A 13,374-nucleotide genomic window follows, 5' to 3' on the forward strand; every position below is an offset into this window, starting at 1 on the left:
CCTCACTTTGTCTTTGCTTAATATGAAGGGGATTATTTCCTTTTTCTCATAAAACGTAACGCTAGCCAAATGGGTCTCTTCTTAAATATTTTTTTCAAAATGTCAAGGTTATCATGTCGATTTTGGGGTTTTTTCCCCAACTCTAACGATACTCCCAACTGAATAACAAGCAGTCTGTCATTATTGTAAGATAACAAGATTATCTATAAGACTAGTGACTATCAAATTTGTTACAGTGTGTACTACACACTATATAGATTTCCAAGTACCAACATTAATTTTCTATTTTCAATATGACGAGCTAAGCTTTACAACACAGTTTTTTTATTACATTATCTGCGCACACTTGATGCTATACTGTCATTTCTTAGATAAAAAATTATTTTATAACAGACACACATTCATAGAGACAAACTTTGTTTCATTTATATAGATTTGTGTCATTGAAATTTGTGAAGGATATATAGCAAATCCTATACCTATATAAGGGTGATAATTTTGGTAAGAATAGAAAAGCGTGCGAGGAGGAAGGAATAAATACGCATAGCATCATTGTTTAAATGATAGTATACATCTTCTTCTATCAAAAACGTTATCATTCATTCCCTCCTTTATTATTCAATATTAATATAATATTAGATGCTGATAGTCGATAGAGAACTGAATAAAATGCCTAAAATAACGCCACCTTCTGTCTGGATTTATGAAAATGGAGGCCCAGGATTTTGGAAATACTTACCAGCCGAGAAACAGATGGCTTGTCGGATTTGTCGATATAAATGTGCTTTTAGTCCCCCGTCTAGAATTAAACGCCACTCATTATCCTCATCTCATATCAAGAGCATGGATATTCATCGAAACAATCAAGTTAATGATGAATACATCAAGTCAGACTTTAACTTTGATCTCATAAAGATGTTTATTGCATGTAATATACCCTTATCCATTGCTAATCATCCGACGTTCAAAAAATTTATGGAGAAATAATCGGGTAAATCGTCCCTTCCCGAGAAACCATCATTAAATTAATGGAGGATGTTGGTAACGATGTCATCTCCAAAATCCAAGAAAAAGTCGAAGAGAAGGATATTTTTGTTGCTGTCGATGTGACAAAAGATAATCAGGAGCGATCAATCACTGCTTTATTGATTGGTCCATTGACGGCTATTTCTTGGGTCGTCAATATCTCATCAACGTGATAGGCAATTAAAAGTGCTAATTCCAAGAACATCATAAATTTTGTTGTCGAGACTATTCATGTTACTCTTGGAACCGGCTTTAATGCTACTCACCTGAAGGTGGTTATTACGGATGGAGCTTCTTATTGCAAAAATACCTAAAAAGGTACTACCCTCAGTTGAAGCATGGGCTCCATAACGTTGCTGAACTTGCTCGTAAAGAGTTCCCTAGAACAAATGAATTAATACACGAAATCAAAAAATATTTTTGAACGCTGGACTAAGAAAACGTAGATTTGCTGCTTCTTACCAAATTCCCTTAACCCCAGCTCCAGTCATTACACGTTAGGGAACTTGGTTAAAAGCAGCAGCTTACTATTTCAAGCACTTCATAGTAATCAGGGAATATTTAAGTAGCCTCCATGAAAAAATGCCTTCTATAATTAAAGCAAAGGAGATTATTACTGATGAATATATATTTGAAGAGTTGACCACTATTCATAATAATCTCAATAAAATTTCTGGGGCCATCATAGTTTTAGAAGGACGATTACCCTTACTTGTCAGCATTACCATCGTTGAACTGCTACGAAATGATATTAAGCTAGAGCCATTACGATCTAAATTGACCAATTTCCTATCAGAAAATCCAGCTTACAATGAATTGCGAGACCTAGACTGTGTTGAAGATTCAATTTATAGAAATACCCCCATTGTAAATTGTGAAGTTCAGAGAATTTTCAGCATGTTTAGAGTCATCCACACCAAATTACGATCAAAGTTATCAGTAAAAAGTATAAAATATTTACTGATTTCGAAATGGAACTCTGAATTTTGTAACATCTAACAGTAAGTATTCCTTTTTTTAAATCTAATCATAAAATATGATTATATTTTAGCTACAAATATAAAGAATTGTGATATGCACAACTCATAAAAGGCAAAAACAACTGCTTAAATGGTCACAACAACGGGGGTAGTAGTCTTGGATGGTTTGCAACTAGTTTGTCTGACACTAGTTTTCTTCACTTAAAGACTTGGGTATGATCTTTAGGTTTTCCAATATTACATAGTCAATAAATATTAATTTTTTATCACTTAAGGATTAGCTATGGTTCATAAGCTCCAAGAAATGGTGTTCAGAAAACTCATAAAAGGCAAAAACAACTGCTTAAATGGTAACAACAACGGGGTAGTAGCTTTGGATGTTTCAAGACTAGTTTGTCTGACATTAGTTTCTTCAATAAAAGACTTGGGTATGATCATTAGGTTTTCTAATATTACATAGTCAATAAATATTACTTTTTTGTAACTTATGGATTAGCTATGGTTCATAAGCTCCAAGAAATAGTGTTCAGAAAACTCATAAAAAGGCAAAAACAACTGCTTAAATGGTCACAACAACGGGGGTAGTTGCATTGGGTGTAGCATTATAATTAGCAATTGTGTATATCCTTCATGATAATAGTATGTTGTTATACAAGCATAAATAACCAGGGGGAAATCATTTTTTGATGCTCTTAATAAGGAGTAATATCGCCGGACATTACTACATCACTAGCTTTTGCTCTAAATCTTTACGATGTCATATTAGAAAACTTCATTAAGTCAAGAATGGTTCCCTGAATTGTGTTATCAGTCATAAAGGAGTCTTATTTTATATCTAAGATAAGTAATTAAGGTTTAAAATTTGACTGCATGGATTAACTTTTCTTTTTTGATATAAACATGAAATAAATGAAAGTGGGATTCTAAAAGCTGTTCGTACTAAGATTGGAAGAAGATATGGAATTAAATCTAATATTATTTTATGATTTTGACATTTACTTTATTAATCATAATTATTAAGATTACATCGGTAGAGATATATCTATCCTGTGCACAATTGTATATGCAACTTGCATATGAGGAAAAAAGGGTGAGGATATTTTTGATTAAACTCCACGTCTGGCTTGTGTTTTGCAACCTAAAGTTATGATATATTGAACTGAATTTCGATGTTAGAACAAGAAAGTATTATTTAGATCAATCTATTATTTCAATATTCTGTATTTATAATTTATAGTTATTATTAGTTATATGATTGTAATTGTTTAATTTTGTATATTTAACTTAAATGTATGATGGTTTATTTTTTATTTGTTAGTATGTAGATTATATTTAAATTAAGCCTTCTATTTCAAACTTGGAACTTAAATTTATTTCGAAATACTCTTACTTTGTTGTTTTATTAGTTATTATTCTGAGAATTTGGTTCATAATGTATTACAATTTCATGGAGTGTGACGTTTTCAAATCTACTGTCTACATTTTGCTAATAAATACTTTCGTCATACCCTCAATAATCATAAGACAACTGATAAATACTGATGTGATTATCAGTGAGAATCACATCATTATTCTAAACAAAGATACCATATGTCTTTCTCCCCCCCCCCTTCTCCTCGCACGCGTTTTTCTCTATAATATTATCCACTATTGGCTATAACACTATGCAACAGAATTTTCGCTCGGCGGGGAAAAAACCTTTATTTGTATCATTTTTAAGCTATATAACACGAAAATGATTTTTAAAATTTTCAATTGTATTAAGTTTGGCCTTTAAAACCTTTTTTGGCAAAATCACGTTTTTGAGAGGCATAATCATAGACTGATAGTTTAAAGCGACTTCATGGATCTTTTCCAAGTGGTGTTTGATTGAGGTTAAATATGTTTAATATCAAATGTTTTTGATTAGTATTTATTAATTAGATTATGGTAATCTGTTTGATGTATTTATGTTAAATTTTCAACTTTTCCTGCCTCTAAAATATCAATTACTTACTCTAATTAGGAAGATAATTGATCTTGTTATTTTTATTATTTAATTTTGAAACATTTTTTACGGAACCTTACATTATACATTTTTTAAATACTCTATAAGAAAATCAAAAGTTAAGCAGCTGATATATTTACTTCTTTTATAAATTTCTTTCTATCCACCAAAAATTAAACTCTTTTTCTAATCTATCGCCCTTGATTGTATCTCAGGCTCATAAGTAGTTGGCTTCTGTACTTGAAAATATTTTTTTTTAATTTTACAGAATTATAAAGAAATACAATTTCACATGTTTTCATGAGTCAGTTCTTGTATAATTTAGATAACAGGTAACTCTACCAATTGTGAACTCAAAATCAGTATTTTCATTTTATATTAACTTATTTAAATCAAGGACCGTTGTTTAGAATTTTGGTCATTTCATACCCAGTCATTGATTTTTACATAAGTAAAATTATAAATTCAATGTATCAAATTTTTTTTGGGTCGGGTCTACATTTTAACAAATACACTTTTAAAAAAAGCGTAAACTTGAAAAAAATTTGAAAAAATATTTTCCAACAAAGTGATAATTGACAAAAAAGGCTTAATTTTATCTTAATATATATTTTCACTTTCTTGCAGATATTGATGTTTTTTAAGTTTTTCATATCCAATAGCATTGTTTTGTATTAATTTTTCCTAGCAAAGAACTTGGTAACTGTTAAATTATATTCATTATATAGTATTTTCTAGGTTGCGTTATTTATTCTTTTCAACAGTTCCGATTCAATCTTTTATCTCATGATTTCTAATTTGTATTTTTATCTTTTAATGAAATAATGTACTAACTAATTATTTCAAGCTATAGAAATATAATTCCATTCCTATTTATTTACCTGAATCAATCTAAACACATTCATTATAAATTATATCCAACATAATGTGACTGTACTTAGTTGTTTCTTATACAGTTTAAACTGTAATGGTGAGTTTTCACATCTATTAGACCTGTATCAGGTTTTACTTTTACTGTGTCTCACAGACTTTTCACCAAAAACTACCTGGAAAAAGGCCTATAATTCTTAGTCATTATAGTCGGCCAATACTAACCAAAAATGGAATTATCCTTCAATAATTATAATTGTTGATATGTTCACAGATGTACAAAAAATATATTTTGAATTTAACAAATCAATGTTTATAACACTGATCGGAGAAGGGACACACACAGGGGGTGGTGGGTTGAGGGTACTATAGCTCCCTCCTCCAAAGTTAAAAATTATGTTTCGGATTAAAAATTTGAAATAGCCAAATTGGAAGAAATTTTATATTTTAAAAGGTTTACTTTTCTAAAAAAATTAATGAGAAAAGCTCAATTCCGTGTCGAAAATTCTAAGTTTTAAATGAATGATTACAAAAAATTAAGAGCCCATTAAGAAATGTAAAAAATTATATTTAGAGAAAAAAAATTTAAAATTGAAATGAATTTCATATTTTCAATGTTCATTATTTTAACAAAATTTATGGGAAAAACTGACGTCCGAGTAAAAATTATAATTTTTAAATGATTACAATATATTAGGAACTCACAGCCCAAAAAATAAATTTGTAATTGAGCCCTGAGAGGTGAAAAACAAAAAGTTATACAGGTGGGCAATAAATTACTTTGGTAATTTTTTGTTAGTGAGGTAACAACTTATTATACCATTTTGTATTTCATAATATATGTAAAATAAGTAATAACCATTAGATAAATTATTTTTAAAAACTCTCCATTTTACACGTCACTATCTTTATAATAGCACACAACCTTTCCTCGGAAAAGAAATAGATAAATAGGCCCAAAATTAGTTGATAGTTAACTAATTCTTCCCAACATTGGAATTAATTATTCAATAATTCTTTGAAATTATTAACAGAATAAAAAAAAAGATAATTTGAATGAAAGCAAATAGGACACTGATATAGATAGAAAAAGAAGAAGACACATCGATAGCTGACATCAAAATACCGTTTATATTGTTGTGTTTGTGAGGTCATGTCTTGATTATAATCTTCAAGTCTCCAAAGAGTTGACTCGTGGATGATTTAAAGCAGCTGACTCTACGTATTATGAACTCAAAAAAGGTACAACATATGATTTGGATTTTTATATATAATTAATATAATTCAAGGTACTTTTTTGAGATTTATATTATCAGTTTAATGTATATAATAATTGATAATTACTATCTAAATAATATTTAAAAGTTGGCAACAAGGAAAATCCTGATGTTGTTCAACTTTTTTCCTTTTTGTCAGTCGAGTTTGTGAGTGGATAAAAATTTAGTCGTGCACATGTATTCTCCTTTACCAAAAATAAATAGGGTCTTTGATTTAAAACTTTTTTTTTGTTGCATGAAAAATGACACAATAAATTAAATTTTGAGAAGCACGCCATTTATTAATGTGTTTACAAATTTATCTATTTATAGCATTTTTATTTTATTAAAATTTTTTTGCAACCAATAATTTTTTCTTGGAATCACACTTTCCCTGTTGATAGGACGTGAATTGTGTAGATCAATACTCTTTCGCAGCTTATAACTTTTCCTCACGGATAATTTCTTATCAACGACTTATCAACTGATCCACCAGTTCGATGGATATACAATAATTTTGGATTTCTTGTTTGCACCTTTGGTTAAAGTTATTAGTTATAGTTGGGACGAATTGGCTTAATACCAAACAAGGTTGGATACTATTTTTGGGACATATCTGTTTATTACAGATAAATACTGAACCATTACTTAATCAATCTGAAATAGAGCGACATAGCTTAGTCGACAATGTACTCAGGAAAATTTATTATTTTGAGCTCAATTTGTGTAAGTTCGATTCACGTTCGCTCCTAAATAATGGAAATGTATTTGTATATTGACTTCAAAGACAATTCTTAGGTGAGATAAAATCATTGTAAACCTATAATGTTTAGGTACTTTATTTAAAAATGAAAACTACAGTCTCGTCAAGTTAAGTCCTGCATATCAGCCCTAAAATATATAAAGTTGTGTCCTTGGTGACGTCACTGAATTTTATTTCTTAAAAAAAAATCAGTTCTAGGGCTGAAAGTCCGAAGGACTGACGGTCGTAAGGATCGGCCATGGACTCATATAAACGGTCCTGAGACTGGACTAAATCAAATAAAGAAGGACTGACAAAATACAACTTGTACTTAATCGGTTCAGATTCATCTGACCCATTAAAGGAAATTAATTAATCAATCAATCCAAAAATGTAAAAGAATCGGTCATATTTTTAGCGTTCTTTTGGAGTTGCCAACCGGAAGAGGGAATGTTCTTTTTCTGAGCTGCTATAATTATGATTTGAATTCTGAAGAGTTTACTTCCATTTCTACAGCATACAAGCTATTATTGATATATACCAAACCGAATTGAACATTTCCGTGTGCTCATATAAGATGGGGAGTAGCCCTGAGGTTTTTTTTTGCGGAGTGGTTCACTGTAAAATGATAAGTGGTAAAAAGTTTGCAGACAAAATTGTTGGGGTAATATCGTTGTGTTGTAAAATCCTGACGTACATTATCATTATGAGACAAAATTGTGCTGTGCAATATCATCGTAAAGCAATATGATTGAGAGTAATTTCATTTCAAGAGAATATTATCTCGTGCAATTTCATTGCAATTTATAATCATATTATCGGACAATCTAACCATTCAATGATTTAAAAATTCCACCCGCAGCCGATTCTCTGAGCATCATGGAACCCTTTTAATATCAAAAAATCCCTCAGATTGTACATGTGAAGTGTTAAGACCCAATGGAGTTTAAACTCTACCGCTGCAGTGTTTCTAAGCATCAAGCCACTTTTGATACCTTATAATTCACCTCTGCCCACGGTTTGTTAGGTTAACTGCAGGGCACCAAGGTAGCTTTTACTCAACCTCTGCACCGTTTCGAAGTATCAATGATCACTTGTAATAGACCCCAGCCTACGGTTAGTATAAGTGACAACCCGTCAGTATGATAATCTACATCATAATTTCACTGTGAAGCGATATTAACCCAAAGATTGTGTTCGCACCTTTTTAACACAATCATTTTACCGGACACCACAATGATTATAATGTTGGAGATGGTTACACTTAATTTTGAAGAAAAGGCTAAATTATTTAAGGTGAAATATATTGAAATAAGGAATTACATTTCTTAACTATTCGTATAATACAAAGAGTTTATTCCGATTGGGTATAATTACATCAATTATTGGATAATTTATGGCTGGCAAAAAATCTATACCCTCTTACATGATTTTTAGATATTTTGTTTGTGATTTTCATAATCTTGTGAACATAACACAGGTAAACATAGAATTTTCATTAATAATAATTTTGAGTGTATCTTACATAATTTTTGACGCTAATTCAAAATCTGTTTTTTTATTTCCTCCAGCACGTAGAGTGTTTAAGATGAAACTAATTTTGCTTTTTATAAATTTGCGTATTTACTTGTTGGTAAATCTATTCATTTGATAAAGCTTCCTGATATTGAAACGATATTATTTTAATAAAAAAAATGACTATACGTGTCTCAAAATTTGTATAAAATATATCCACATGTTATTCTACTAAAATTTATTATAATATTAAAAAAAAATGTCTATAAAAATAAATTAAATTAATTAGTGTTGGATAGATTTAATATTTAAACTAGTTTAAATAGCAATGAAGAAAAATCTACACTTCGGTCTTAATGCAAAACTATAAGTACGAGAAATGGAAAAAGATCTGGAATCGTGATAAACTCTTATATATATAATCTGCTCGTTATCGTCCTCAGGTCAGTCAGAATTCCTCGACATTATAAAACATCAAGACAAGTTATGTTACGTATGCAGCCGGTTCACAACTAAAACACAGTGACAAAGTATTACATACAATATAAAGAAAATATATAAGCTATACTTTGGTTTCAATTTAGGAGACCAAGGTAAGCAATGGGCAATCCATCATATGTGTTCGGTTTGGTTTGTCAAAAATCATTATGATGACTGTTATTTCTGTAGTGAAATGAATGGGGCTGTCTGCCAAGAAAAAACATAACTTCTTGCTTCAAGACTAAAGGAGAACAATTTACTTGACTACAATGTTCCATTAGCTATTACCCAAAGCTGAATTTTGATTTCACTACATTATTTTCAGTTGACGGTCTTCTTTGCCATGAAATCAATGGTCTGTTTACAGTCATGTCCTAAACTTATGGGACATCTGATTGGCGTATTTTTATTGATCCGTCTTAGAGAAGTCTGAAATTTGTCCTTCTGCATAATTGTAATTATATGCCATCCTTTCCCATTACTCATTCCTTCTATTTAAAAGAGACATATGGCAATACTTTTATAAACAATTAAATATGAGAGTTATTAATAGAAGATCTATGGAGATCCCAAATTTATTGGAATGAATATGAGTATGCAATCAGGAATCCCAAAACTTTGATATTTCCTATGTCTGTAGGACAGTCGTGCTACTATGGAATATTACAAAAGAAGTGACCAGCATTTTTGGCCTACATATGTCCCAGGGAAAAGCATTGTCAGGTCTGTCCCTTTAGTGGATCCCTAAAAAATATTTATACCACCTTTCCAAAGTAAACTTGGTAAAATGAGGATTTTTGTAAAAGCAATAGGTAAAGTCAATTCTGAAGGGTTGCAATATCTTTCGAGAAAAAAACCCCACAAATAAGGTAGGTTTTCAATTATACTGAATTTCAAAAATTCTTACATCAACTGGAATTGAAGGCTTTACAGGCTTTCAAATAGATATGTGAAAAATTTCCTTGGAAACAACAAGTCGTCTACGTGTAAAGATTGAGTCAAGAACTTGGTTGATGCTTATAAAAAACTTGAGTCTACTATATTTTTAGTCGACCTTATTATGATAGTTTCTGACAGTTAACGTTAATAAGGAGTTTATTAGTTATTTAAAAAAATCGATTCTGATTCTAGTAAAAATTCCCAATTCCGACATTATTTACAACACTGCTAACGATTTTTGATCTATTTTCCATATTATCATGTTTTACTGAACTAAAACAATCACTGGGTAGAGTGCAATAAGTACACTTACGCATTTTGTATCACTACTAGCGAGTCTAACGTGTTAACCGATACAGTAAAATAATATAGACGTTTTGAATCGTTCGGTACGGTCCCTGATATGAGACAACATGCATTACATTTTTCAAAACTTATTGCACTCAAATAACTATTGCTTCATCGATGGCATGTGTTTAGAACACGTTTGTTAAGTTTTTGTTTAAATTGTTTCTTCCCAGCTTTTGAGGATTATTTTATCATTCTCTTTTATTTATTACGATATTTTATAACACTAGAAGAATAAAGTCATAATCTAAAATGGTGTATCTTAACAGAAATATTTCATAATATTTTTTTTCATAACTTTGAAAAGTAATATATAAGAAACGAAATAGGTGAATCGGATATTACACTTTATTTTCTGTATGCCAATTCCTATTTCAGAAAAAATATCCCATTTCAAAAAATTGTACAAAAATAAACTGGACATAAATTCTTGGTTTTGTTCAAGATTGTTTTTGTGTTAAATTATCAGAGGTATTAGTTTAAAAATAAAAATATTTTATGGTACTATTTGGCTTAATATTGTTGTCAAAAATGTAAAACATATTTATTCCAAGTGAGTGATCTACGTAAAAAGGCAAAGTTAGCATTTTTTAAATCCCATTACATTATTTAGTAAATATCATGTATAGAGTACTTATCATCGTAGTACGTTAAAAATATTGTTTATTCTGTATCCATTATAATGTCCAATAACTGAAAAGGGGGGGGGGGAATTAATGATAATTTAGGAAATTATAACAAGTTTTAATCAGGTTGAGCAATAAATATTTATTTTTAAGTGCCTAAACAGCATAAAATTGAACGATTAACCAAAAAAAAATTAAAAAGCTTACATTTAGCCGTTTGTTTATTCGCTTCTTTTTTATTGTACTGAATAGGCATGTCTTAACCCAGGGTCAAACCTAAAACCAAGTGGTGAAACGAAGTCCACCTACTATTTTTTGTTCATTCATAGTTGGGTATAATAATATTTTTATGGCCGCTAGAGGGCACTAAGGGTATCATGAATTAAGTTGGACTTTCCACAGCGTATCCTCGCAAATACAAAATTTATATTGTAAAATGTTGTCAGCTGTCGATATTTCTCCTTCTTTTCTCCTAGTCAGTGTTCTAAAAATTGATTGATTGGATTAGAATAAGCTGTTTTTAAGCTTTGAACAAATTTCCAAGTATGATTGAATATGGTATTATAGTCAGGAAAATCGGCTAACTGCACTTGGGCCTATTTCTCTTCATTTTCTAAGGAAAGGTTGCACGATATAATAAAAATAATGACGTATTCCACATCTATTATCCCCATACACTTAAATATTTGTATAATTATTTTCTAAGAACTTTTTATGTTATACTCTTCAAATTTCAATATTTTTTCTGTCAAGATATAGAGGTTCAGTTATTTAATGTGTATCTTGTCTGGGTAAATGAAAATGCCACGAAGAGATAAATTTGTAAGAATGTTAGTAATTTTCTTGCTTTGTTTTAGTTAATATTTTATTTAAACTCCTCCTAGCAGGAAAAAATCAAAAATATTAAAATAAAATTTTAAATATTATGTTATCCAAATTTCTTATAAATATATTGGGTGTTCATATATGATACCTTTTGAAGCTCATCTTTACTCTACAAGTAACTCACTACGCAACCTAGATGACATCATCCTTTCAATAAAATTAACAGCATGCTATTCTGATTAATCCTTTGGAGGTGTAGCAAATTGCAATTAAAGTGCAAAATTTCATCATCACAACGAAAGAATTAAAAATTGATATACTTCATGTTATTGAAATGGTCTTCACGGAGCCAAATTAACAATTTTTATAAATCAAATAAATGTTCTAAGCTATAGTTAAAATTCTTGGATTTTACTAGGTATTCCGTAAATTTGATTATTAAAAGTCTATTATTGATCGGGATAATACGTTCATGAAATATTGTATGCATTTTTGAAATAATGTTATGGAAATATTGTTCTATATGCAGTCATTAGCAAAATTTTAAGACCACCTTGGATATTTTCATATTTTTATCAGAAAAGGAATGTATTTCAGAAATAAAACAAATGACTTAGTTAAGTGCTGTCAAATACTTTGCACCCTTTTCGAATCAAATTATAATGTTTTTTTTTTTTTTTTGCAGGAACTAGTGGGAGATCTTGAACTAGTCAGCTTTATCATGGCGTCAATTCTCTGGGACTTTTTTGTCGGACACCCTGTTATCTTTTTATCCATATAAATCCCTAATTTTGCAAAATTAGTGACGGGAGTGTGAACAGTTGTCTTGCTACAACACATCTTTAAGGCAATTTTGCGTCCAGAATAACAATATTTCATTAATATCACTACATTATTATTTCTTATATCCAAAATATGTATATGATATGCATCAGGGAGCACTATATACAGTGCACCCTGTACACACGTTCGATACTATATGCTCACACCTGCAATATTTTATTAATACGTCTACATTGTTATTTCTTAGATCAAGATATGTTCATGATATTCATCACGGATCACGGTATACAATACACCTGGTGTTATTTTCATACATTCAGAAAGACAAAATTTGCTTCATTAATATTGATTAGTCCATATACATCAAGATTGTTTTTATCTTGACGTAGCACATTTAAAAAAAAGGAAGTGTAGATCAATGCCACGAAGGTAGGTATCCCACACCTAAGAGTGTGATTATTGATAAGTCTGTTCAGATGAATAAACGCTTTAAAGATACACTATTATTTGATCAATGCATGGTTATTTTTTAAAATGGTTTATCTCATATTGTGGTTCTTTGAAATATCTAGAGGAATTATGTACATAGAATTAAGACGTCTAATAAGGATTTTGAACAAAATAAGACTCTTCTCAGGTATATAATCCGAAGCGTCAAATTCTGTTCTTTTAGTATGCTTTGATGGTACAGCAAAAATTTCGTGCAATTTAGTTTTTTATTTGATATTAAATATATTGATTTAGAAAAAACTATCGACGGTGACTACACTTTTTGTACAAATTTATTTGGCTACAAAATACTTTTTCACCGTGAGATATCGCTTTTGATGTACTACAAATGACTTTATTCACTTCAGGTACGACTTTTGCAAAGTTTATCTTATTAATTCAAATGGACATGACAAAATTAATATGTATATATATATATATATCTATAGACTGATGTTTGTTTTAAAAAATTACCTCATCCTGAGAAGAAATTTTACAGCTACCTTAA

Source organism: Lepeophtheirus salmonis, chromosome 8 (genome assembly GCF_016086655.4).
Source record: "Lepeophtheirus salmonis chromosome 8, UVic_Lsal_1.4, whole genome shotgun sequence".
Classification (NCBI taxonomy): domain Eukaryota; kingdom Metazoa; phylum Arthropoda; class Copepoda; order Siphonostomatoida; family Caligidae; genus Lepeophtheirus; species Lepeophtheirus salmonis.